The sequence below is a fragment of the Ambystoma mexicanum genome, chromosome 14, assembly GCF_040938575.1.
Source record: "Ambystoma mexicanum isolate Mex_15411 chromosome 14, UKY_AmexF1_1, whole genome shotgun sequence".
NCBI lineage: Eukaryota > Metazoa > Chordata > Amphibia > Caudata > Ambystomatidae > Ambystoma > Ambystoma mexicanum.
This window is the reverse complement of record NC_090940.1, coordinates 284,507,647-284,531,151: the sequence shown is the minus strand read 5'-3', so window position 1 is coordinate 284,531,151 and position 23,505 is coordinate 284,507,647. Positions and strand designations below refer to the sequence as shown.

At 41.8% G+C, this 23,505-nt stretch overlaps 1 protein-coding gene across 3 annotated transcripts in view; it reads right to left on the bottom strand.

The window, feature by feature from the left end:
* The window catches only part of KLHDC1 (kelch domain containing 1), a 2,530,617-nt gene that overhangs the window by 1,444,928 nt on the left and 1,062,184 nt on the right, over positions 1-23,505 (bottom strand). The window lies entirely within an intron of this gene.

Here is a 23,505-nt window from a genome sequence, read left to right as displayed (position 1 = left end):
TTGGAATGCGGCTAATATCAGTACGAAGGTACTCATAGATGCCGTATGCTCTCTAATGGATAACGCAATTTTAAAACACAGCAATTTAACAATTATTTGCTGTGGAGATTTAAACTGCACCTGGTTCAAATATGCTCCAAAGGATCATACTTACCATCTGATTCCCAAAGATCAGATTGGAGTCAGAGCTCAACAATGGTCAAAGGCAGTGAAAATACGTAATTGTGTAATGGTTAATGGTGCGGTCAAAGGTGATAATCCAGCACAACCAACTTGGCATAGAGAGCATCTTCATAGTATCATCGATTATTTTTGGATTTCAAGAGTGTTTGAGCCAAAGATTAACTCACTGCACGTCCAACAAATGTCCAATAGCGACCATAGATTATTAAACCTTGAATGTCTCCTGACTACTGTAACTTCCACAGATTTATACAACTTACCCGTTGAAACAAACAGGAGCGGAAATCGGCTGCGGATTAGTCTTAACCAGATTGGCTGCTTAACTGAGAAACTTATGAGATTGCCTATTGGGGTGGATTATACCCCCCTTCTATCGATATATACAACCGATTCTAATGGTTCGAAAACACAACAAAAAAGTCATAAACATCTGTTCTGCAAGCTCTTGCATGAGAAAAAAAAGAGCTAAGAAGAGACTTGAGGTGTCTAAAAAAAAGAAACATGTCAAAGCAAAAATTATCAGTGGAAGTGAGAGACAGACGTACACTGTTCAGAAATTGGGTAACTTCCAACCGCATGATAATAGAGCAAGACCGGGCCGAATTAATGATGAAATTTATGCTAACTAAAAACACACGCAACATATGGCAAATTTTAAATATAGGCCACGCAAATAGCATGAATTCGACACAGAACATCATTTCAGCCGACGTCTGGTGCGAACATTTCTCCAAAATTTTTAATAGCCAGATTTTTGAACCGGAACTACAGTCTAGGTCCAAAGGTGAGCTATGGAGCACAGAAATGTCGCTTGATGACATAACCTGCGCCATTAAATTGCTAAAGAACTCACGTGCAGCCGGCCCAGATTTGATCAGTAACGTAATGCTAAAAAAAAACACGCTGCTATGGGCTCCTTTTATTGAATGTCTGTTCAAGAACATCACCAAACATAAATCATTGCCTGAGTCTTGGTTAACTGCAATTGTTGTTCCCATCCACAAAAAGGGGCGTTGGGATTCTCCTGTTAACTATCGCCCGATCGCCCTACTTGATTCGATCGGTAAAATCTTTGGATCAAATCTGAGATCAAAATTGGCAACCTGGGCTTGTGAGGCTGGTATTCTAGATGACCGCCAAACTGGATTCTCAAAGGGCGTTGGTGTAGATGTAAACATCTCAATATTAACCATCCTGAAATTAGAAGCCTTAAAAGCAAATACCAAGTTACATCTGGCCTTCATTGACATGAAGCAAGCCTTTGATGGTATAAATCGTAATCTGCTGTGGCTAAAATTATTAAGATGGAAATGTCCAGCTGGTATACTCAATCCTATCATGGCCCTACACTCAAATACTTCAATTCGAGTACGTCTAAATAAGGCTGGAGAACTATCCGATAAAATCATAACAACAAGAGGGGTAAAGCAAGGGTGCCCCTTGGCAGCTGATCTGTTTAAATTATTTTTAGCAGATCTACAGCCCCATTTAGATCAAGCCCACTGCTTCCCTCCTAAAATACACAAGACTTCTGTACGATACATCGCCTATGCTGATGACCTGGTGCTGTTGGATCGAACTCAAGTTGGTTTGCAGCGACTACTCCACTGTCTTTACGATTACTTATCGTCTAATGAGCTTCAAATAAACACTGAAAAAACAAAAATCGTGACAATTGGCCCTGTGAGAAGTAGGAAAGACAAAGCCTTTAAGTGGGCGGTCGGTGGCCAGCTCTTGTCATCAGTAAACTCAATACGTTACCTGGGAGTGCAGTTCAACAATTCGTTCTGCGAAAACTCATGGGTAGATGCTTTGAAAGTAAAATGTCTAGGATTGGCTCTTCAAGCGGCCAAAATAAACAAAAGCTTTGGCAAATTTTCGCTAACTCCAATCATAATGTTCTATCTACAAAAGGTGGTACCGATTCTGACCTTTGGTGCAGAAGCTAGCTGGCACATAAATGAATACACCTGGAACCAGCTTGAAGGTTGCTTCTGGAAACGTGCATTAAACCTTCCGAAGTGTGTACCTGTTATCACTTTAAAGGATAGTTCCGGGACTTTTTTTTTATTGTTCCTATGGTTCGGCCATGTGTTTTTAAGCATAAATCGGTAGATCGTAGAAAACTTTCCTATGGACCTTACCCGACTTTTCGTCCATTAACGCACTCGAAAACATCCGCCATTTTATGATAATCCTCTCACTTGCCGCATCGCCCTGGCTCACCTGCTTTTGCGGCACTAAATCAAATCCCCCGCCCCTGAGCCTGACATCAGCAGACGTGTACCGCCCATTTCCCGTTTCGTGTCAACAATCGCTGCGCCTCAGCTAATGAAGTGTCGCCATGGAAATGGCAGGACGCCTCTTTCCTCAATAAGTATAAACAGACCGTTTCACAACACACAGCAGCAGATTTTCGAATCCATTCCTCTCTCTGTGTTACTTTGAGTATTCTGTGACTCGTTTCTGTGCTCTGGTCAGCTACCTTGTTGATTGTAGCCCGTGTGAACAGATACCAGTACCACCGCTATAAATTATTTTACTTTCTTTACCACATAATGGCTACAATAATGCCGTATATGTACGAGCCCGAGTACACCGAGGAAGAACTACTGGAAAGGCAAGCACGCGAAAACGATGGGGATTCGGACGGCAGTTGGGAGGACCAGTCAACGGATGAAGAGCCTGGACCATGTCGCATGGACGGCGTCTCCACCTGGTGCACGTGCAATCGGTGCGAGCTAATGCCAACTGAGGAGGAGAACTGCTGCTGCCGAGAAAACTCGGGATGCCTGGCCTACATTTCGGAAGGCGAGCAAAGTCTGCAGGAAGGCGAGCAAAGTCCGCAATGCATCACCGAGCTGCCAGAGTTCAGGGAAGCCTGCCTCTCACGGACCGTGTTGAGGATGATGATGGTGCTTATGCACGAACTTCGCGGCACTGTTCGTCCGCGTAATCCGAGTAACGAGTAAGTATACTCTGGTTGTGATGTCAGTGATGCCACTACTATGTCATGGTCGTCTCCCACATATAAAATTACATCTACATATCATTCGAATGCATGTAAATTGGTTCCATATTGTGCATTTTCTAGATAGAATTTTTTTCAAAGCAGAATGACATTTTTTACCTGAATCGACAGTGATAAGAAAGTTTTGTCATTTTAATACAGTTTGCATCTTTCATTTTCACAGGTGGTACAGGCTGGTGGCCTATCGTTGCTTCACTTGGTGGCTTCACGGGAGGCTCGGACACCGCGTTCGGAGAGTAATACCTGCCTGTGCGGTACTTGCCATTAGACAACATTTCCCCAGCGACAGTGGACAATACCGCGGATTTTCCCTGGATGTGCTGCAACCGCAAATTTACAATGTGTAATGTTTATTATTTATGTTCAATTGAAATTAAGATCCAAAATAAAACCCAATATATATTTTAACAATGGTTGTTTTGATTTGTTCAAGCGTTGGCAATAAAAGGAAGGCCGTTGTATTTTATTGATACAAAACATGGTTATAGGTAAATATGGTTGATCATAATAAATCATCCTTTTGGTCACCGGGTACAGAGATGACCACCTCTGGCCCGTGCCGCCTTGCCACCACAGGCCAGCCTGCTGCTGACTAACTGCCTAGGCATCCAGGGTCTCCAGGGTGAACTGCACCCATATATTCTCCTGGGAGGGTGAGGTATTTATAAACTCACCCCCCTGCCTTCCATGTACTAGATCCTGCAGCCAGCCTCTTACATGCAGTTAGATGGCCTCTCCTTGGTGAGGCCCTGCGGCAAACGAGTCTTGTCTGCACGACCACCGCCCCAATCCACCCCCCGCCCTATCAAAGGCAGTTCGCACCGGGGTACTTGTGCTGGCAACTGGAGCAGTCAGGGAGCGACAGCAAAGGAACATCGTGTGCCTCGAAACGAACTTTTCGGAACGTGAGCAAATAAAAATGCAAATCGCTGAATATTCTCAAAACATTTGATGTCAAATAAATGTACTTTGCCAAATGTACAATCTTGCCGTTTGCTTTTAAACCACTGTTTCATATTCCGAATTGTGGTGCTGTATTGTGAGATGATCTAAGACCCTGTGTACAGCAAAGGAACATCGTGTGCCTCGAAACGAACTTTTCGGAACGTGAGCAAATAAAAATGCAAATCGCTGAATATTCTCAAAACATTTTATGTCAAATAAATGTACTTTACCAAATTTACAATCTTGTGGTTTAATTTAAAAGTACAGTTTCATATTCCCAATTGTGGCGCACTGTGTTGTTTGAGCTCATCTGTGTTGATTTCCTGGTTCTGTGTGGAGTCGCGTAGAAGACGCCTGGGCGCGTTTGCCTACGCAGCTCAGTCACGTCACGGATAGAGGCGGGGAATATGAATGTTTTGATCAAGTCTGTTTCAGGGGCGGGGGATTTGATTTAGTGCCGCAAAAGCAGGTGAGCCAGGGCGATGCGGCAAGTGAGAGGATTATCATAAAATGGCGGATGTTTTCGAGTGCGTTAATGGACGAAAAGTCGGGTAAGGTCCATAGGAAAGTTTTCTACGATCTACCGATTTATGCTTAAAAACACATGGCCGAACCATAGGAACAATAAAAAAAAAGTCCCGGAACTATCCTTTAAGACATGAATTGTCCTTGAACTCTCTTTATAGCCATATGATCTGGAAATCTATTGCATTGATGTGAAAGATGACAGAAAACAGCAAACCAGCGGCCTATCGTATCTTCTCAGGTGAGGACGACTCCACCAGGGCCTGCTTACTAGATCTTTGGCGATCAAGAGTGCAACATTGGGTTGATGCTGCGGAAATTGGTAATTACGATCTGTTCATACGACCACAACATGCGAAAAGAAAATTTGATATCTGGGCATGGACTATCAACTTGGAAGCACATGAGAAATTGGCCTCTTCAAAATGGCTGAGTCCGGATCTCAAAAAATTAAACGCACAATCACCCTATCTTTTGCGATGCTACTCGAGACATTATCGCGAGCAATTCCTAAGATTTCGTTTAAATATCTTGAAAACAAAGGAAATTCTATGGCAAAGAAAGGATGCCTCGCTGAAGGACAATTTATGCCGTTTTTGTCGAGGGACCACTGAAACCTCAAAACATTTAATTCTTGATTGTCTAGCCACCTGCGACTTACGTTCAAAGCATCTGAGCCAATTTGCGCCTCTTGATGGAGACATGGAGGCTTGGTGGCGATTAATTTCCAGTGGCAATAACGTTAAACACGTATGTGCCATCGTAAATTACTTAAATATATTGCTTCAATCTCCATGTTAACCTGTGCTAGCAAGTTGGGCGTGACTCACGGGGTCCGGTGGCGTGACTTCGTCACTATTTGACTTGAATCTGTTGGGAGCATTTGTGCTCAGGCTTCAACTGGACTTGAAATTTGTCTGATAGCAGATTGAGGCTAAGCTTGTTTATGTTGCATTTGAATTTTGCTCTTTATCCTTTTTATTTTTCTTTCTGTCGACCGTAGTCTACTCATGAATGAAGATTCGTGCTAGTTCTAGAAAATTTAAATTAATCACCTCAAAGAAATCTTCGAACCTTTGAACCTTGAACCAATTGTGATGAATTTTTAGGATGTTGTTTTGTTTTGTTTGAATCTTCGAAGTGACCATTTGAAACAAAAGTTTTCTCTATATGTTAAAACTGTAGTTTTCTATAAAATAAAAAAGAAAAAAAAATAATTTTCTTTTGATTAAACACACGTTAAAAATAAATAAATAAAAGTCTTTAACCAAAAACATGGCAATCTTGTGTCCGACTTTCATTGCTGACTCCTCACACTATGCAGAGGACACTGATGCATAAGCTACAATGTACCGTTTCTCCCCTGGTCCCCATTATTGCGCAAGTATAACATTACATTCTTAACAATATTATTCAAACAGGACTAATTCCACCAGCCCACTCTTCTGTTTGATGGAAACATGTTTTACATTATTAACTCATATCTCCTAACATGCGTCAAACTTGATATCCATCCATCCATCCATCCATGCATCCACCGACCCATCCATGTTATTTGGATTAATCTTACTTTAATATGTATTTTTGTCAAATAATGTTAATAAAGAATAGCTATTTGCAGTGTCACCAAGGCATGGACTGGAAATTCAAATCTGGGCACTCAACAATGTAATAGAACCCTCCCTTGCAAATGCCAAATCATTTAATTTGAAAGACACTGTTTGTACAGGTTGGATTTCTTTTAGTTTTTTAGTAAAATCTCTTCCTACTTGTGCATTTAAAATAATAGCAGTTCAGTGACAATGATAAAATGTTGTAGCTGCTGTGCCGAATCGTGGGATTCAGTCACTTCTCCCAAGAGCGAGCCCCTTCCTGTGAGGCTAGGGAGGTGGGCCCGCTACGCAGCATTCCCCCAAGGGGTAGCAGTAATCAGGACCTCACATGGAGAGAGTCCTCTCTTGGGGATAAGGACTCACTTTCCACTTCAAACATCTAGCACAAACCTGTCAGTTTACAGAGAACTAGACTCCCCTTACATCTATTATTGTAAAATAACAACATAAGAAAAGTATCAGCCTGGGGCAGTGCAGAGTAAGAACATAAGAGTGATAAAGAATACTTGGCTGAGACGAGACTGAGACGAAGAAACCTAAAGGAGTTATGAAGAGTCCAGTTCCAACACAAAGGAAGGACTATCTTGAGAACCTGTGGAAGCCCTAGTGTGGCGTAATAAACGTGGGAGGGCCATCAGAACAGGAAGAGAGACCCAGGAGTCTCAAACCGGCTGGCAGAGGGAAGATGGCAACTCATGGAGAATGCTGGTTTGCGTGTTAGCAAACAACAAGAGAGACCAGTGCACTATTTGGAGAAGAGATTGGAGAGAGGTTGACCAGAGGCTGGTGGTCCCTGGAGGGACGTTCGAACAGGGCTGGAGAGGAGTCCCAACCCTGACATGCATGGAATGAAGTATGTCTTGACTGAAGAGAATACCAGGAGGGAAGACAGCGTAAGAGGTGGTGGCCAGGAAGGGGAGAGAGCGACGGCCCCTTGCTTTGCCCATACCACACAAAGACACCAAAGCGTTTCAAATGAGCGAACTGAAGAAAACCGAGAAGCCGTCCAGACTGAAAACATAACAGAAACAAGGAAGAACGTGGACCCAGAGACGCAGCCCCTCTAAACCAAAGGTAAAGGGAAGAGCGGAAGAAAGAGGCATGAAAGATAAGTCTGAAAATAGAATATAAAGATTGGAGTAATCCTACTGGTCCCAGTGAATTGCAAGATTATAAGAAAAGTGAAAATCACTTAGAGATTTATCATATTCGCCCCACTGAATGGCAAGCTATAAGAAGAGGGTGAAACAGTGGGGGGCTCATCATACTTATCCCAGTGAATGGCAAGATCACAAGAAGAGCAAGAGTCAGACAAAGACTCAACCTACTTATTTCAATGAGAAGATAAATAACAACCGGAAAGAGGGTTATTCCAACAACAGTTTTGTTTGCCCTACAGATGAAAGAAGTGTTGTGAAACACAACATATAGATACTCTATCAAGAACCAGAGGAAGTCTAGATAATAATCTGAAGAGTCAAGGGAACAAAAATATAAAGGCTTTGAAAAGGCCCTTTAAAGAAATTAGGGATTTATTATGAGAGATGGCAAGAGCCTGTCTGAAGAACCCCTAATGAAGAGAACATTTGCTGAAAACCAATTGAGGAGAAGGGAGTCATTTTCCTGGTCTTTAGTTATTTGGTATCAGTGGTAGGGTTAGAGCAGCTTAGATGTGGACGGAGGGCAGACTTTTACTTTGGACTTCACCATTGATGACGAGCACCCTAGTTTAGTTGTGTTAGGTATGGAAAATCTTTGGATAGGGAAAGTTAGGCATGTTCTTTATTATTTTCCAATAAACCTTTTGAAAATGGCACCTATTGATCTGTCTCTTCCTTCTGATCTACCCCACTGCACAGAGAAGTAACTCATCAAAATGGCCCACTTTGACAAAAAAAGACCTGTTTTATTATGTTGGTCCTGCACTTTGAGCATTGCTCTTTTTTTTTATTTTAACTGGTCTATTACAAACCTTATACAACTCAATACATATACAATTCATTATCATCAATCAAATATAAAAACAAATTCAGATTACAATCCAATACAATAAGAGACAAAATAAGATCTAAAAACTTGGCATCCTTCATCATTTCATTCATGGGATCCCGAACCTGCAGGAGTGCCATGGCTTCTCTAATTCAGTCATATAATCTTTGTGATTTTCATAAAATGGACTACGGCCCAGAAAACTCGAATATGGAAGACTGGTGGTTTTGAATTCTCGGAGGGAAAAATGTGATGTTGACTTGTCGAATCATTGACTATTTAGACGAAATTCTGAAGGACCACACTGAAACTGTTCCCTGAGAAATCAAAATCTAGAATTTGTAATGAAAGAAATATTGTTTTAAAAAGTTTGTAAATCAAACTATAAAATTACAATAAATAAATAAATAAATAAAATGGACTACACTAATCAAAAGTGCTAATGGTGACCCTGGCAAGATGTATCTCCAAATGTTTCCGGTGTTCAGAGGACTAATGTCATATACATTTTATACATATACGTTGCCCTTGTTTCACCTACAGATCCAATCTTTATCCATAGTTTTCCTTTTTACTAGGCCAGGGTTCTTCAGCAGTAGATCTAGGGATATCACATAGTGATCCATAATCTTCTTACTCTTCTCATTGAACTCCGAAAGGACATCCCCCTCCTCATCCTGTAACATATGACTTCAGATAAGGGCATACAAGGAGTTTTTCGCTCCAACCAGTAGTTTCCGGTACAGAAAGATGGTCCTCAGATGTACTATTGCAGACAGGGTATTCAACCCCAATTCAAAGAGAACGATCGCCAACAGGACACAATTCTGGAACTGTAAAGCCTTTCTCAGAATGAAACCTTCAAGTTTGTCAAATTCTAATTTGTCAGTCTTGTTGATAATATCCAGACCCTAAAAGAACAACGGAATCACCTTAGATCTGTAAAATTGGACCAAAGGATTCATTGCGAAACAGCAATATTTCATTACAATAAATGACATTTGTGTCACGAGTTGGTGCCCCTTAACCCACAGGTCTCTTTGGGTTAGTAATTTCCTTTGGCCTTGTCAACCCAAACCCCAAGTATTTAACGGAATGTTCCACAGGTATATATACACACCACACATTGACCACTTGAACTTGCCCAATTTATATTTGCTTCGTTTGAAGCACATGTTAGATTTTTGGGGGTTCACCGTCAGGCAGTTTAAAGTTGCAAATTCCACAAAACGCAAAAGTAGCTTTTGTAGTCAAACCTGTGTTCTATCCAATAATAGAATTTCATCTGCGTGAGTAATGCAAAAACATCTTTCCTCAATTAGTTCGGGTGAAATAAAAGCAGCCGTCTTACAAAAAATCCCACAGGTCTGCTAAGTACAAATGAAAGAGGCAGGGGGCTAATACACACCCCTGCCACAGTCCATGATGCCCATTTATAGATTGAGACATCTCCATTCGAGTTCAGTCTTACTTTTATGACCAAGCCTCTATGTAGTTGTATAAGGATATCAAGGATGTGTGCTGGTATTCTCCAATTCGATAGTTTTAGCCCAAAGGCTCGCTCTGTCCACTTTATCGAACACGAGGCTTAGATCTATACTGGCTGCATATAAGGGACCCTTGCCCGGTCTACATGTGTAGTCAATTAATGTAAAATGTTAAAGGTATTTGTACCGTGCACCGTCACCAACAGAATTGGTCCCCAGATGCTCTGGCAGATCTGCAAATAAGGTGGGATGGGTTAGTATGGTGAAGAGGGGGTAGGATAGTGAGAGGAGTGGTGTTCTGTTGGCAGCTTCAGCTCGGTATACACCAGATACTGAGCTTTGGTGCGGGTACTGGATCGGTGTCAGGCCGCGTTTGCTGTTGCTCCGGATTATGTGCTGTTGCAGTGTTGTGAAGTGCGTGCGGCTTGTTGTGCGAGAGATGGTTGTGTGAGTTTTTTTAGTGAGAAAAGTATGCAGAGTTTGAGCTTATATCGGTTAGTGGGTTACCTGACCTTTAGCATGCCAACATTCACAGTTTTGTCTAAATGTGGCACTTGTTTGCGTTCCTAATCCTATCTAGATGCGTCGTAGGCTGATGTTTAGAAATCTGTCTAAGTGTGGGCATGCTAACATTCAAAATCCCATCTAGATGTGACGCAAGCTAATATTCATAATTCTACCTAGGTGTGGACGTGCTAATATTCACAATTCTATCTAGGTGTGGACATGCTAATATTCACAATTCTATGTAGGTGTGGACGTGCTAAAATTCACAATTCTATCTAGGTGTGGACACGCTAATATTATGGCAGTCTATGTTATTGGGAGGTAAGATAGAGTGGCAGGGGCTTTCTGGAGTAGAGTAATTGCTCTACTCCCCACTCATACCACACTCACGGTTTTGTTGGTGTCTGTTAGTTGCTGGCTTCCTTGGCTTCCCCTGCTGACACCTGCAGACACATCTTGGAGCCGCCAACTTAGGAGCCGTCTTTTTCCCCGGGGTCCTTCGCCATGGGGTCTGCCGGGCAGAGGGCTGCCCTGGGATGTCCTTGATATATGGAATGTGGACCAATCCAGATGCAGTGGGCGGGTTGGGTGGTGGGCAGAGGGACAACCAGGAAGCGGGCGGGCACAGGGGGACTAAACACGCGCTGAGTGCGCAATGGTGCTTGTAAGCGCCATATTTTTTATTAAATTGAGCATTTTGGAGGTGAGGGTCAGGAGACTCCTTACCTTGGTCTGGGGGCCGCTGGTAGTTGTGAAAGCAGCTGGTGCCGAGCCTCGCTGCGGCCTCTGTTTTCCTTTTTTTTTTTTTAAATTGTCAAATCGGGACTGGGGAGGCGGGCAGAGGGACAACCAGGAAGCGGGCAGGCACAGGGGGACAAAAAATTTGCCGATTATGCAATGATGCTTGTAAGTGCCATATTTTTTATTAAATTGGGCTTTTTGGAGGTGAGGGTCAGGGGACTCCTTACCTTGGTCTGGGGGCCGCTGGTATTAATAATAGTTAATGATTGAATAAGAAGGCCACTTGCACCCATACCGGTACCTCGCCTAAAGCCTGTTTGGAAATGTGAAAGCATCTCACTGTCTCTACACCAAGCCTCGATTTCAATTAAGACACATTTTTCCAAAGATCTTACTTTCAATATCCATCAGGGCTATGGGTCGGTAACTGGTTGGATCCTTATGATTTCCGTTTTTATAAATAGGCACCACAATTATGGATTTGGCCCACAATGGCGGAATGGTTTGAGTTTAAATGATATTTTGAAAGAGTTTGCGCAGCACATTTGCCCACGTTGTCGGGTCCCGTTTCAACATCACATTACACAGGCCATTTGGGCCTGATGCATGGAAATTTGACCCAGATTTTATGATTATCTCGAGGTTCTCTACCGAAATATCTAGATCCCAGGACCTGTTAAGTACCTTACATTTTTCTAAATGTGTCCCACTATATAGTTTGGCAAAGCGGCTCACCCAGTCCTCTTACGAGATTGTGTTTAAGATAACTTGCTCTGCCATCCCCTTCCCTCTTGTTTACCAAGGTCCAGAAATGTTTGCTGTTTTTAAGTAACACTGCCTTCAAAATAATCTCAACATCCTTCTGGAGAATGAGGCACTTATGACATTTAAGCCAATTTTTATATGTCTGTTTTTCTTTCCTTATAAGGGTAATCTTATCTGTATCTTTAATCATACTGGCTTTCACTTGCCTGATCTTCAAACGTAACTCCCTTTTTCTAACTTTGATCTCTACCACATAAGCGTGAGGTTGTTTCGAGCGATAGGAACTACCTATGCTCCAGTTACAGAGATTCACTTTTTCCATAAAGAATATAGGAAAGGTCTCAATTCCCAAGTCCTTTTGTTTTTTCTCGAATCTTGTTGTACCCCAGAAGTCCCCAATGAGCCAATTCATGCGTTTCATGCACTTCTGGCTCCACCCCAAACTATTCTTTTGGTTGTTTAATACAATGTTTTTACAATTTGTCGTTGCCGGGAGTGCTATCTTTATAATAATAATAATAATAATTTTGCATTTATATAGCGCTACGAACCCTCAGGTATCTGAGCACTGCTTATTACTACCCACGGTATGTGGTGCTCATTTATCGACCTCGGAAGGATGAAAGGCTGAGTTTGGCCCCGCCGGGTTTCGAACCTGGGTTAGCAGGCTCTGCACAGATGTCAAAGCGAGCACTCTACTCGCTGTGCCACTTGACTTTAAATTGAAGTGCATCCTGGGAGTGCGAGGCAAGTGCTGTTGAGCTGACCCCCTGACTGTCACCTTGCATCTCATTTACCGCGTTGCAGATATTTCTTCAGACTGTGGAATTGCAAGACTGTTCTGCTCCTTACAGAAATATATGGTGTGAGACTCCCTTAAACTAACAATAAAATTAACCAACAGAAATCAATATTCTTCTAAAAAAAGCCTTATTTTCTTTTGTAGCGGAAGCGAGGCACACGCCCCCGTCTTGAGTCACTACGAAAAGGTTGCACGCGAGTGCAAGGCGAGTGCTGTTGAGCTGTTTAGCTTTGCAGCCAGCACCTAACGCTCGCCGTAGTTACTCCCGGGAACGAGTTGTTCCTCTCTGAACTCCGAGAGACGTAGCTCTAAGTGCTGGTGTACTAGGAGCGTGGCAGTAGCTTGCGTAGTTCCCCACCAAGTTAATTGTACAAGTTGCAGAGAGAACTTTGTGTCATTTAGAATGTACAAGTTAACCACAACAATGCCAGTTTATGCTGACAAAATAGCATTAGGTACTGCTGATGCATTGAAAAAACCTACTAACAGAAAACTATCTTGAAATGTCAAAGTGAACAAAAAAAGAAAAGGTAAAAATCACTTACTATGGGCATTAGACGGCTCTGGTCTGCTAACATCTCGTCAGGTGTGTTGCGGGATGAGAACGAGCTGATAGCGGATGGCTGAGTCGCCAACTTTGTACCAAGCAAGGGTGCAGTCCAAAACTAAACTACCATCAGGAAGAAAATGCTGATAACAGATTAAGAACTGTTAACAGTAAACACGCAAAATACATCAAGCTGTAGAAATATGCCAGCAATCTTACAAGCAAATTATCCGCCCATGTCCAATCATTATTGGCTCCAGGAGAGGATTTAGGAGGCAACGCAAAGGAGAGTGAGCCAAAGGTGATTATGGCCATGCTTCATGCAGTACATGACACACAAAGGCCGCTTTTATGCTCACAGGTGGTACAACTCCCATCATATGAAGGGAATGTCGACTAAAACTGCAGCATCACCCACAGCACAATGTGCACAAGAATTGAGGGGAAGTGACGAAATGCAAACAAATGCCAATATATGTAATGAAACTGTAGTAATTTTTGAGACACAACTAGACATGCAACCCTCTATTCACTCTATAAACTTGTTGCATTCACCATTATTGTATCCCCACCCAAGAAATTCAACGATCAACACCTCCGCATCAACTCCTGTGGCATTCGCAAAGCCCACCCCTCTTCCCTCTTTTGGGTTAAGACAACCCAAAATGCTATCTCAGGAAGTAACTCTAAATGCCATAAATAACAGCATTTGTTGCTCTAACTAAGTTATACAAAATACTGGGAGGAAAATTAAATAAATGAATGTCTGCGAAAATAGACTGGCAAGTTCGAGCCTTAATTAATTCAGTAGATTTGCTAAATAAGAAGCGTGAAACAGAGCATCAACCCGGGAGCTTGAAGGAGGTGGGCTTGCAGACTGATGAGCTATGGGAGTGGAGGGAAATCGAGGATGCGAGTGATAATCCCATGGAAATTTCGCCGGTGTATGAGATGAATGAATGTGAATTAGTAGAGCCCGAAGGGTCGGTCTATGAAGTCTCAATGGGGTTGTCTCCAGGCAAGGAAAGGGTGAAAAAGAAAAATGAAAGCCCCATTGAATACGAAGACTAAAAAACGAAAAATGTTCAAGGTAACAAACAGATGAAATCGAATAATTCTAAAAAATGTATAGAACAAATCACCAATCCAGTAGTGCAAAAAAAAAAAAAAAAGCCCAAAGGGATCACACTATTGCAAAAGGCGTGTTAGAGGCTGGGTTCCAAAATAAGAAGGCAATTGAAGTGTCTGCGGTCAATCCCACACCCTAAGAAGAGTCATTCATGAATTTATCCATTTACTCAATCTCATCCTTCCCACCACCTAACAGTCTGGTTGAAGGGAGTAGCGATATAGGACCCCTGCAAGGAAGCAAACAAGTATTTTTAGATCAGATGAATGGAATAATGGAAGATAATGAGGAGTCTCACTACATGACACTTGAAGAAAAAAAGACTGCATATAAGCACGGTCTAAAGCAAAGATAGATCAGGACCATGATAATCAAGATGATGGAAAATCCTTACCCACCACCAAAGCGAGATAATGGAGAGAGACCCATCTAAAGCAATCAGACAATCATTTTAACAATGATCAACCGCCATAAAACAGATCTATTCCCAAACAGAACAACCCTTATTGCAGCTTTCCAAACTATACCTAAATTAAAGCTGATCAGGTCATGTGACATTGCGCAAATTCCGTTCTTGAACAACAGGAACATGGACACTGTCAATATAACAATCCCCTCGCTCATGATGAAGGACTTAATCTGAAATGCAAATCGAAGCCTACATCAAACAGGCTTCCAAATAGAGCTAAAAAAGAACTAGGGAAAATCAACTGCTACTATGAATAAGTGGAGCCAACTAACAACATGATAATTATGATCCATTGCATATTGATTGTAAAGGTGACTCAGGGCAACTTTCCCGTAAAGTCTATTTTGAATCACCGCAGAGACTGGCCAGAACTTCATTGGGGACGTGGCTTGTAAAAGCCATTAACAAATCGAACAAATCATTTAAGAATTAATGCCAGGAAATTAAAACAATAAGATCATGGAAAATGGCAAGCTGGAATACTAGGGGATTCAAACACATTAAATCTAACACTAGAAAACCCCCCATTAAATTTCAAGATCATTGCTGTCCAAGAGACATGGATCCTATCTGAACCCACATGGCCAAGGTACGAAGTAGCATGGATTCCTGCCATACATCGCAGCAAGGACAGACCATGAGCGGGGCTAAATAGCACCCCAAGAGCATGGGCATCCCCCCATCCATGCATTCAGTTGACAAAATTAACCTTACGGTCTGCAGGTTACATGCAGGGCACCCAAATGGCTATACTTAACCTATGTTGGAATCCAGCCATGGTAACAGACTCACAATTTCTATGCTCTGTAAATGCTAGATCTGATTGCACACAATAACACAATCACCATGACAATCATTGTAGGTGATCTCAATATCAAATGCATGGGAATTAAAAAAAAATAAACTATCAACCCGGGCTAGACTATGGGTAAACCTAATGAAGGAAAGGAACTTCATAATGCTAAATGGAACATCACAAAGACTCTCGCCCGAGACCCACATGGTCAAGAGAATCTGCGGTGGCAATCTTAGATTATGCATTCATTTCTGAACATGCAATAACAAGAGTAGTTGATTTTGCAATTGTTCCGACTATGGCGAGTGACTACAACATCTTTGAGATCTCATGGTTAACATCCATAAAGCAAACCAATGATTATTATAAGCACGCCATTGAGCCACAAGTACAGAATCAAATGGACAGCACCCAAATTAGCTAAATTACGAAAAGTCTTGCCGAATGATCTCAATAACCTAGATCTCAGAAACTCCTGCCTACACGAAACCCTCCAGTTTTTTCTTCAGATCCATCGAAAAGGGCCTCTCGATCCAGATGACTCATAAATACGCGTTAGATCCCTATGTTAAGAGTATGAAAGCTAGGAGGAGACACGCAGTACCTCAATTTCAAATTAGCTAATCCAAATAATAAGTACTCCATGTTAAGGAACATTCGCACAATATTTAAAAACTGCGCCAGCACAAAGAAAAGAAAAGTCAATTAGCCGGGGAGCGCATCCTAAGAGCTATTGCCTCCAAGTCTAGCTCGCAGATATGGAGACTGCTGAAAAAAGAAACTGAGGGCTCCTTGTTAACAGGGGTGAATGTTATTAGTGCAAAAAGATGGATATCACACTTCACAACAATGTTTGCAGCCCCCATTGATTTAAGTGGAGAAGCAGAGATTATGCCCAACAGTTTGAGCAAGCACTTTATTATTTGATTAGCATGATATTTTCATGCAAATGAACAAATTGAGTTTGTCCAGGGCTGCAGGGCCCGATGGCCTATCAAATGTCGAAATGAAATCCAATCCGCAAGAATGGGCTGAAATATTGCACTTGATCTTCCAAAAAATCATAACAGGCGACATTCCAGCCGCATGGAAAACTTCAAGAATAATTCCACTATTCAGGAAGGGCAATAGAAAAATGCCATCTAATTATCGTCCAATTGCCCTTCTTGATATAGATCGGGAAAAATATTTGCATGATTAATACTGTCAAAACTTGCGAGATGGTTAAAGGGTGAACTACATCTAGACATCTACCAGCCTGGCTTCATAGCAGGTTTAGGTACTGCTGTTAACCTATTAACTCTGACTGCCATAAAACATCAGGCTGTGAGCACCAAACAAAATATATATTTCACGTTCATTGATTTCAAGAAGGCTTTTGACTCAATCTCCAGAGAACTACTATATGGGCTAAATTAAAAACTGCAAAATGCCCACCTGATCTCATATATATTCCAACAACTCTACAGTCACACCTCGATTAGAGTCAAATTGAATCAAAAAGGCTTACTAACCAAAGTTATTCCAGCCCACTGTGTTTAAAACAAGGCTGCACTTTGGCCTCAAATCTTCCATTTTTAAATCCATGCTCTAAATATCGCCATGAACGCTACTCGTTATTTTGCACCACAAATAGGTGAAACTAACATCTCATGGCTGCTAAATGCAGATTTAGTAATCATCGGCCAAACTCAAATTGGTTTGCAAAGGAAACTGGATGACCCACAAAATTATGCAGGGAGAAACATGGTGACATAAATATAGCCACATCTAATATTCTAATTCTATCGGCTTGTAAAAAGAAACAAAAATTCAAATTCAAACGGCACATAGGCAAGGAGCGTTTGGAAGTAGTCAGCAAGTTTTTCTTATTTATTTCATACACACCGCAACTGTGAATATTGGCTTGTGCCACACTGAGGTAAAACTGAATATTAGCCAAGGCCCCACTTAGATATAACTGTGAATGTTGGCCTGAGCCACAGTGGGATAGAGCTGTGGATGTTGGCCTGCGCTGCATTGGCTAGAACTGGGAATATTGGCCTGCGGCGCACTCTGAGAGAGCTGTAGATATTGGCCTGTGCCGCACTGGGATAAAGCTTGAATGTTGGCCTGTGCCACATTGGGATAGAGTGGTGGATGTTGGACTGCATCGCATCCAGAGAGGACAGAGTGTTACCTTGCGTGACATCTAGAGAGCACTGTGACCATTAGCCTTTACCAAATTAGGATAGAACTGTGAATGTTGGCCCGTGCCACATTAAGATAGAATTGTGAAGATTGGCCTGCGTCGCATCAGGAGAGGATTGCGAATGCTACCCGGAGTCGCATCTAGAGAGGACTTTAATTATTAGCCGCTGTCACATTAATGATAGAACTGTGAAAATAAACAACCCTACTAAAACCTCATCCCTCTGCATACACCTCTCAAAACTCTACCCAAACACAACCATACCTGTAAAACCACAACAACCTGCACGCACTTCACTACACTGCAACAACAAACAAACCACACATAGCCAAACACAACAGCCCATGACAGATACCGACCGGAAACCACACCAAAAAGCTAAGCGAACAGTGTTAACCGAACTGCAGCTGACAACAGCACATCAAAGCTTCCTTGCTCTTTCTCCAAACTTTGCCCTACTAAAGTACCCTAACCTACTCCCTTTTTTTCAGATCCTCCGGAGCGCCAGCGGACCACTCTGGTGGTTATAGTGCACGGCATAAATATCCTTTAACATTAATAGTTAGGCCTTAACATTGAGAGTAATGGAGACATCCCATATAAAGAAGAAATGAAGCTTAAAATAGAAAATTTAACATCACAAGCCAAAATAATTCCAAGTCAATATGGGAAATTCTCATGTAAACCAATTTAAATGTATTATATGCAAAATGTAGTTCCAGTAATTGCATATGGAGCACAGTCAAAATTACCCACTAGTTATCCAAAGTAGGATTATCTTCAACAGTGCTCCAGATAAGATTTTGAGGTGGGAGTATTTTACTCCCTATTTTCAAACTTTGAGGGTAAGGGCCTCATTACTAGTATGGGGGTAGCCATGCCCTTAATAAGGGCTTGGCTGCGTCTATACCGGGTTCCTCCAATGAGGACTTAATGGGCCATATCAACCTTGGAGGACCCGGTAAATCCTCATTGGAAAAACCCATCCCCATTCCCATTTGAGCCCCCACAGGGCTCAATGGGAATGGGGAGGGAGCTAATAACGGGCCCTTACCGGGTCCCGCAAGGGAACCTCGTAATAGGGATTACCATAATGAAGGGTGCCGGTCCCGTACCAGCACCCTTCATTACAGGAGCACCAGCCTCGTAATGAGGCCCTAAATGTGATTTTAACAGAGTAAAAATTAATTTTCTCCTTTGCAAGAGAGTAACATGTATGGGACATCCAGCCGACGTGTGCAAAAACTGGATGGAAATCATTACTATGCGGCAGCTTTCTGCATTGTGACAGAATACATCTTTCATTATTTCTCGGTCTGGCCATTTGATCTTCCTGTATATATTTAAAGGTTGAAAACACAAAAACCTAGCCAATTACATAGTAAAGCAAACATGAATTGAGTTTGAGATTCGATAGCAGAATTGTCTTTTGATGTGAAAGTCCTTATTTCCTGGAGCTATTACTACCTAATGTTATGCCAATGTTATGATACAAAAGTGCAGAGAGGCAAGGACTCCATGCTAAATTCTATATCTAATCTCATGGTTAATAGCGCTTTTAGAAAAGTGATGTACATAGAACATAGTTCTCACAATTATCACCAAACCGAAGTCAGTACTCCTTTATTGACCTCGAAAGGATGAAAGGCCGAGTTGGCCTTGCCAGGATTCGAACCTGCAACCTACAGATCACGCACAGATCACAGCAATGAGTAGTCAACCGGCTGAGCTATCTTATTGGCGAACATCCATCATAGGTCGGTTAACTGAGTATCAACAGAGGTATAATCACAATGCCTAGATGTTGGACTAACCATGTATGAAGCACTACATAAAGTGAAATACATATCTGGATGATCACAGGGACAGGTTTCGCTTAAGTTTATATTTCAATTACAAATGTAACTTTCATTTGTTTGTTTTTGTACAGCGCTTGCACTTCCTGGAGAGTCAGGTTTTGGATGTTTTAATTGTAGTCCTGAAGATTTGAGAGGCTAGAACACCTGTGATTGGTGTAATGACAATCATCTACCCTTGAGAAAAGACTCTGCTGCCACTGACTATTTATAGCAATGGCAATGTACCCCATTGACTGCAAGATTGAATGGATGTAAACTAGACTGTGCATAGTCATTTTACACACTGTTTTTATAATTAGAGTGTACATTAAATTAGAAGTGTAAAAATGATCTGCCTTCGTATGATTATGCACACAGCACAGGAACTCTGAACATACAATTGTGAAATACTGGTTTGCTTTCACTGGAAAGAAAAGCATAATTTGTTACACGATGTTAATTCTCAATTGCAACTTAGTTTTCAATCTTATTAATCACACAATCCTAAAATGCAGAGTGCTTCTTTTTATTTTTTTTTTTGTTTTATTGGTTAGACAAAGTTAAACCTTTAACATTCCTTTAGTAATTCCTCATCTAAGAGGTGGAGGCTCCCCAAAAATATGCTAGAGTTCAAAAGGTAGAGTTCAAAAGGTTCAAAGGGTCTCTGAATGATCACCCCTAGGCCAGATTCATCAACTATTTAGGAGGCGTCCACCTCCGACTCTCCCTCTTCCCACTCCAGGTTCAAGGATTCAACAAATTTTAGTGCGTCCAAGGTACGGCCCACTTTCTCAGCTGTGATGAGCCTTTCCCAATACTCTTCTTCATTCTCCTCCGTGATCAGACTTGTATAATTTCCCATATACATCAGACGAATCAATTTCAGGTTCGGACAAATTAGCATAACATGCCTTATAGTTTCCAGTTGGCCCTTCTTTCTGCAGAATCTACAGTATGCTTGTGATTTGTCAATTTGCCTTCTATGCCACCTTATTTCTCTCGACTGCCAGATGTTAAATCTACAGCGCATAAGCAGATCTCGATAGTGCTGAGAGGGAAATTTCATCAGATATGGCGGTAGCAGATTCAGGACTTTGCGTTCCCAGATGATGTTGTGATATAGGTCACGTGCTAATTTCTTTTCCTGAGTTTCCTCCCAATCTTTTTCCCCCGATTTATTCTTTTAGCCTTTTCTGGATTATTTTTCAGAGTGTCATCGGAAATTGTCAGGTGTTTTAAGATTTCTTCACAGCTCTTTTTCCAGTCTTGAAGAATTGAGTCACAATAGAACACGCCTGGTTTTGCTAGGATTCTGAATGGTACAGGCGGATTGTCTAAAATGCACTTTCTATAGAGTGATAATAATTTCCACGTTGTAATTGAAGAAATAGATTGCAGTCTTAATTCCATTCTTATAAGATCCAAAGGTAGCGAATTTGGTAGGCGTAAGATCTTTCGCCAAAAATAGGCTTTGCAGTGGTTCCAGACCTCCCATCTTAGGGCTAAAAGTGCCTCGGCTCCATATGTGATTACAGCTATCACCTTTTGCTTATAGAAGGTTATAATCGGCAATAGAGAAAATTTTCCATATCTGCGGTGTACAAGTAGCCCTTGATTAACCAGACTTTTTAGTTTTTCTCTGATCAGGGTGTAGTGATCCCGCTCATTCTTGCTTCTATTAATTCTTATCCCGAGGTAGATTGTAGTATCGACCACTGCCAATTTTTCTTTATCTAATGACCAAGACGGTATTTTCCCTGCCGATTTATTTCCACAAGCTGATTTCAAGGTCAAAATCATAGATTTTTTTGCATTTACTTTCATGTCATTGGCTTTCAGATATTCATTGAAGGCCTCAATCCTGCGCTGAAGACCTATCGGCGTCTGGTCTAAAAGCACTGCGTCATCCGCATATAGCATCCATGGTATTTCTATGCCATTTATCTTCGGAGGGAAAGCCCGGATCCGATCTTGTGAGGATTTCATGTCAGCCATATAAAGTATGAAGAGAAAAGGGGCGAGGGCACATCCCTGCTTAATACCTCGGGATGTCTTAATCCTCCTTGATAGACCACCATCTGCATTGATCTGAACTTGGATTGAGGTATCGGTGTATAGTGCCTGGATTGCCTCCAATAGGTCCACAGGGCATCCCCAATTGCTCAGTTTGGCCCATAGCCGTTCTCTATTTATTCCATCAAACGCCTGTTCTAGATCTATAAAGGCCAGGTATATTGATGTTTTCCCTTTTAAGGCCTTCGCTTTTAATATATTGATCAGGAACAGGTTAAGGCTAGTGCCCACTCCACTCACGAAGGCAGTCTGTCTCTCGTCTAGAATTCCGGCTTGAACTGCCCAATTCTTTAAATCACGTAGGAGAATGGATGCAAAAAGCTTGCCAATGGAGTCAAGTAGCGCAATCTGCCTGTAATTTCTAGGATTGCCGCGGTCACCTTTTTTAAAGATAGGCACGATGTAGGCCTCCGTCCATGAACTTGGTATTTGTTTGGTTCTCGCTACTTGCTTGAAGAGTGCGTAGATTAGGTCAGACCAACCTTCCATGCTTGATTTCAGCATTTTATTGGAAATGCCGTCTGGGCCGGCAGCCCTAGAAGAGCTTAATTTTTTTAATCAGCATTTGAATGTCTTCTTTATCAAAGTTCAATGACCACGTAGCGTTTCCTGGTCTTTTTCCAATAAACTTTGTCTCAGTTTTTCCTTTAAACAGGGCAGAGTAATGGTCGAACCAGTTTTTCTCGGAGACTTGGTTAATACCTATGGCTGACTGATTAGAGTCTCTGTTGTTGATTAGATCCCAGGTACTTTTTGTGTTATTTGCTGCTAAGGCTGCCATCATGTGTTCTGCGTCACATTGAGTTCGTTGATATCTGGTTGATTTTAACCAATTCTTGTAAGTTTGACGACATTTCCTTTCCAGGTCGCGTTTGTCCAGGCTATGGGATTTTTTAATACGCCTAAGGTCGGCTCTGTATCTTTTTCGTCTGGCGACTACAAATTCGTTGAAGGCGTGTTTCTTTTTTATCTGCTTCAGCTTAGATGGATCATACTGAACCTCATAGGCTTTGAACAGCCATTTGTAATCGACCACCTCCTCTCCCTTTTCTACCGCTTCCTGGAAGTTTTTCGCCAGTGTAGGTATGATCTGATCTTTCAGTCGCAGTCTGTTTCTTCCCCATGATATCTCAGTTTCCATCACCTTTTCTCCCTTAGGGAGAGTTCTTGAATCCAATACAAGTTCAGTTTCCAGAAGAGAGTGGTCACTATTTGCTTGCTTGATGACTCGAAACGAGTTTATCCAGGCCAGCGTATCTCTTCCCACAAAACAGTAGTCCAAGCAGGCTCTCAATTTTCCACTATGCCAAGTATCAGCCCCCAATAGGTCACCCTTTGTTTGGCTATTTAACATCATCATATCCCGTATGCCCATTTCCGTCATCCATTGGCTTTCTTTTCCTGTAAGATTTTCCAACTCTTTAATTTTACCCCTTTTGTCTAGGAGCTTGATGTTTAAATCACCATTCAGCAGTATAAGCTGATCATCTTCCTCCGTCATTGACTTGTCAATAGCGTTCGTGATTGATTTTAAGTATGACCCTGGGTTTGGCATGTTTTCCCTCCAGTATGTGTTAATCAATAGCAATTTAGTCGGCTCCTCCTGATTTTCTGTTGTAGAGGTAATTTTCAATATTTGGACGTAAGGATTTGGAATTTCGTGCTTGAGTATTTGTAAGTTGCTATCGATTTTTTTTAGTACCATTAGGCCAGCAAACGGTCGGCCTCTCAGCCCCTTCTTTGCCGGATTGAAATAGACTTCAAATCCTTCGCATATTGGAGGATCACACAGCCATGATTCTTGGATACAAATGAGATCGTATTTGGTCAAGAAAGCGCTTTCCGTCGAGAACAGGTGATGAAATCCTCTGGTG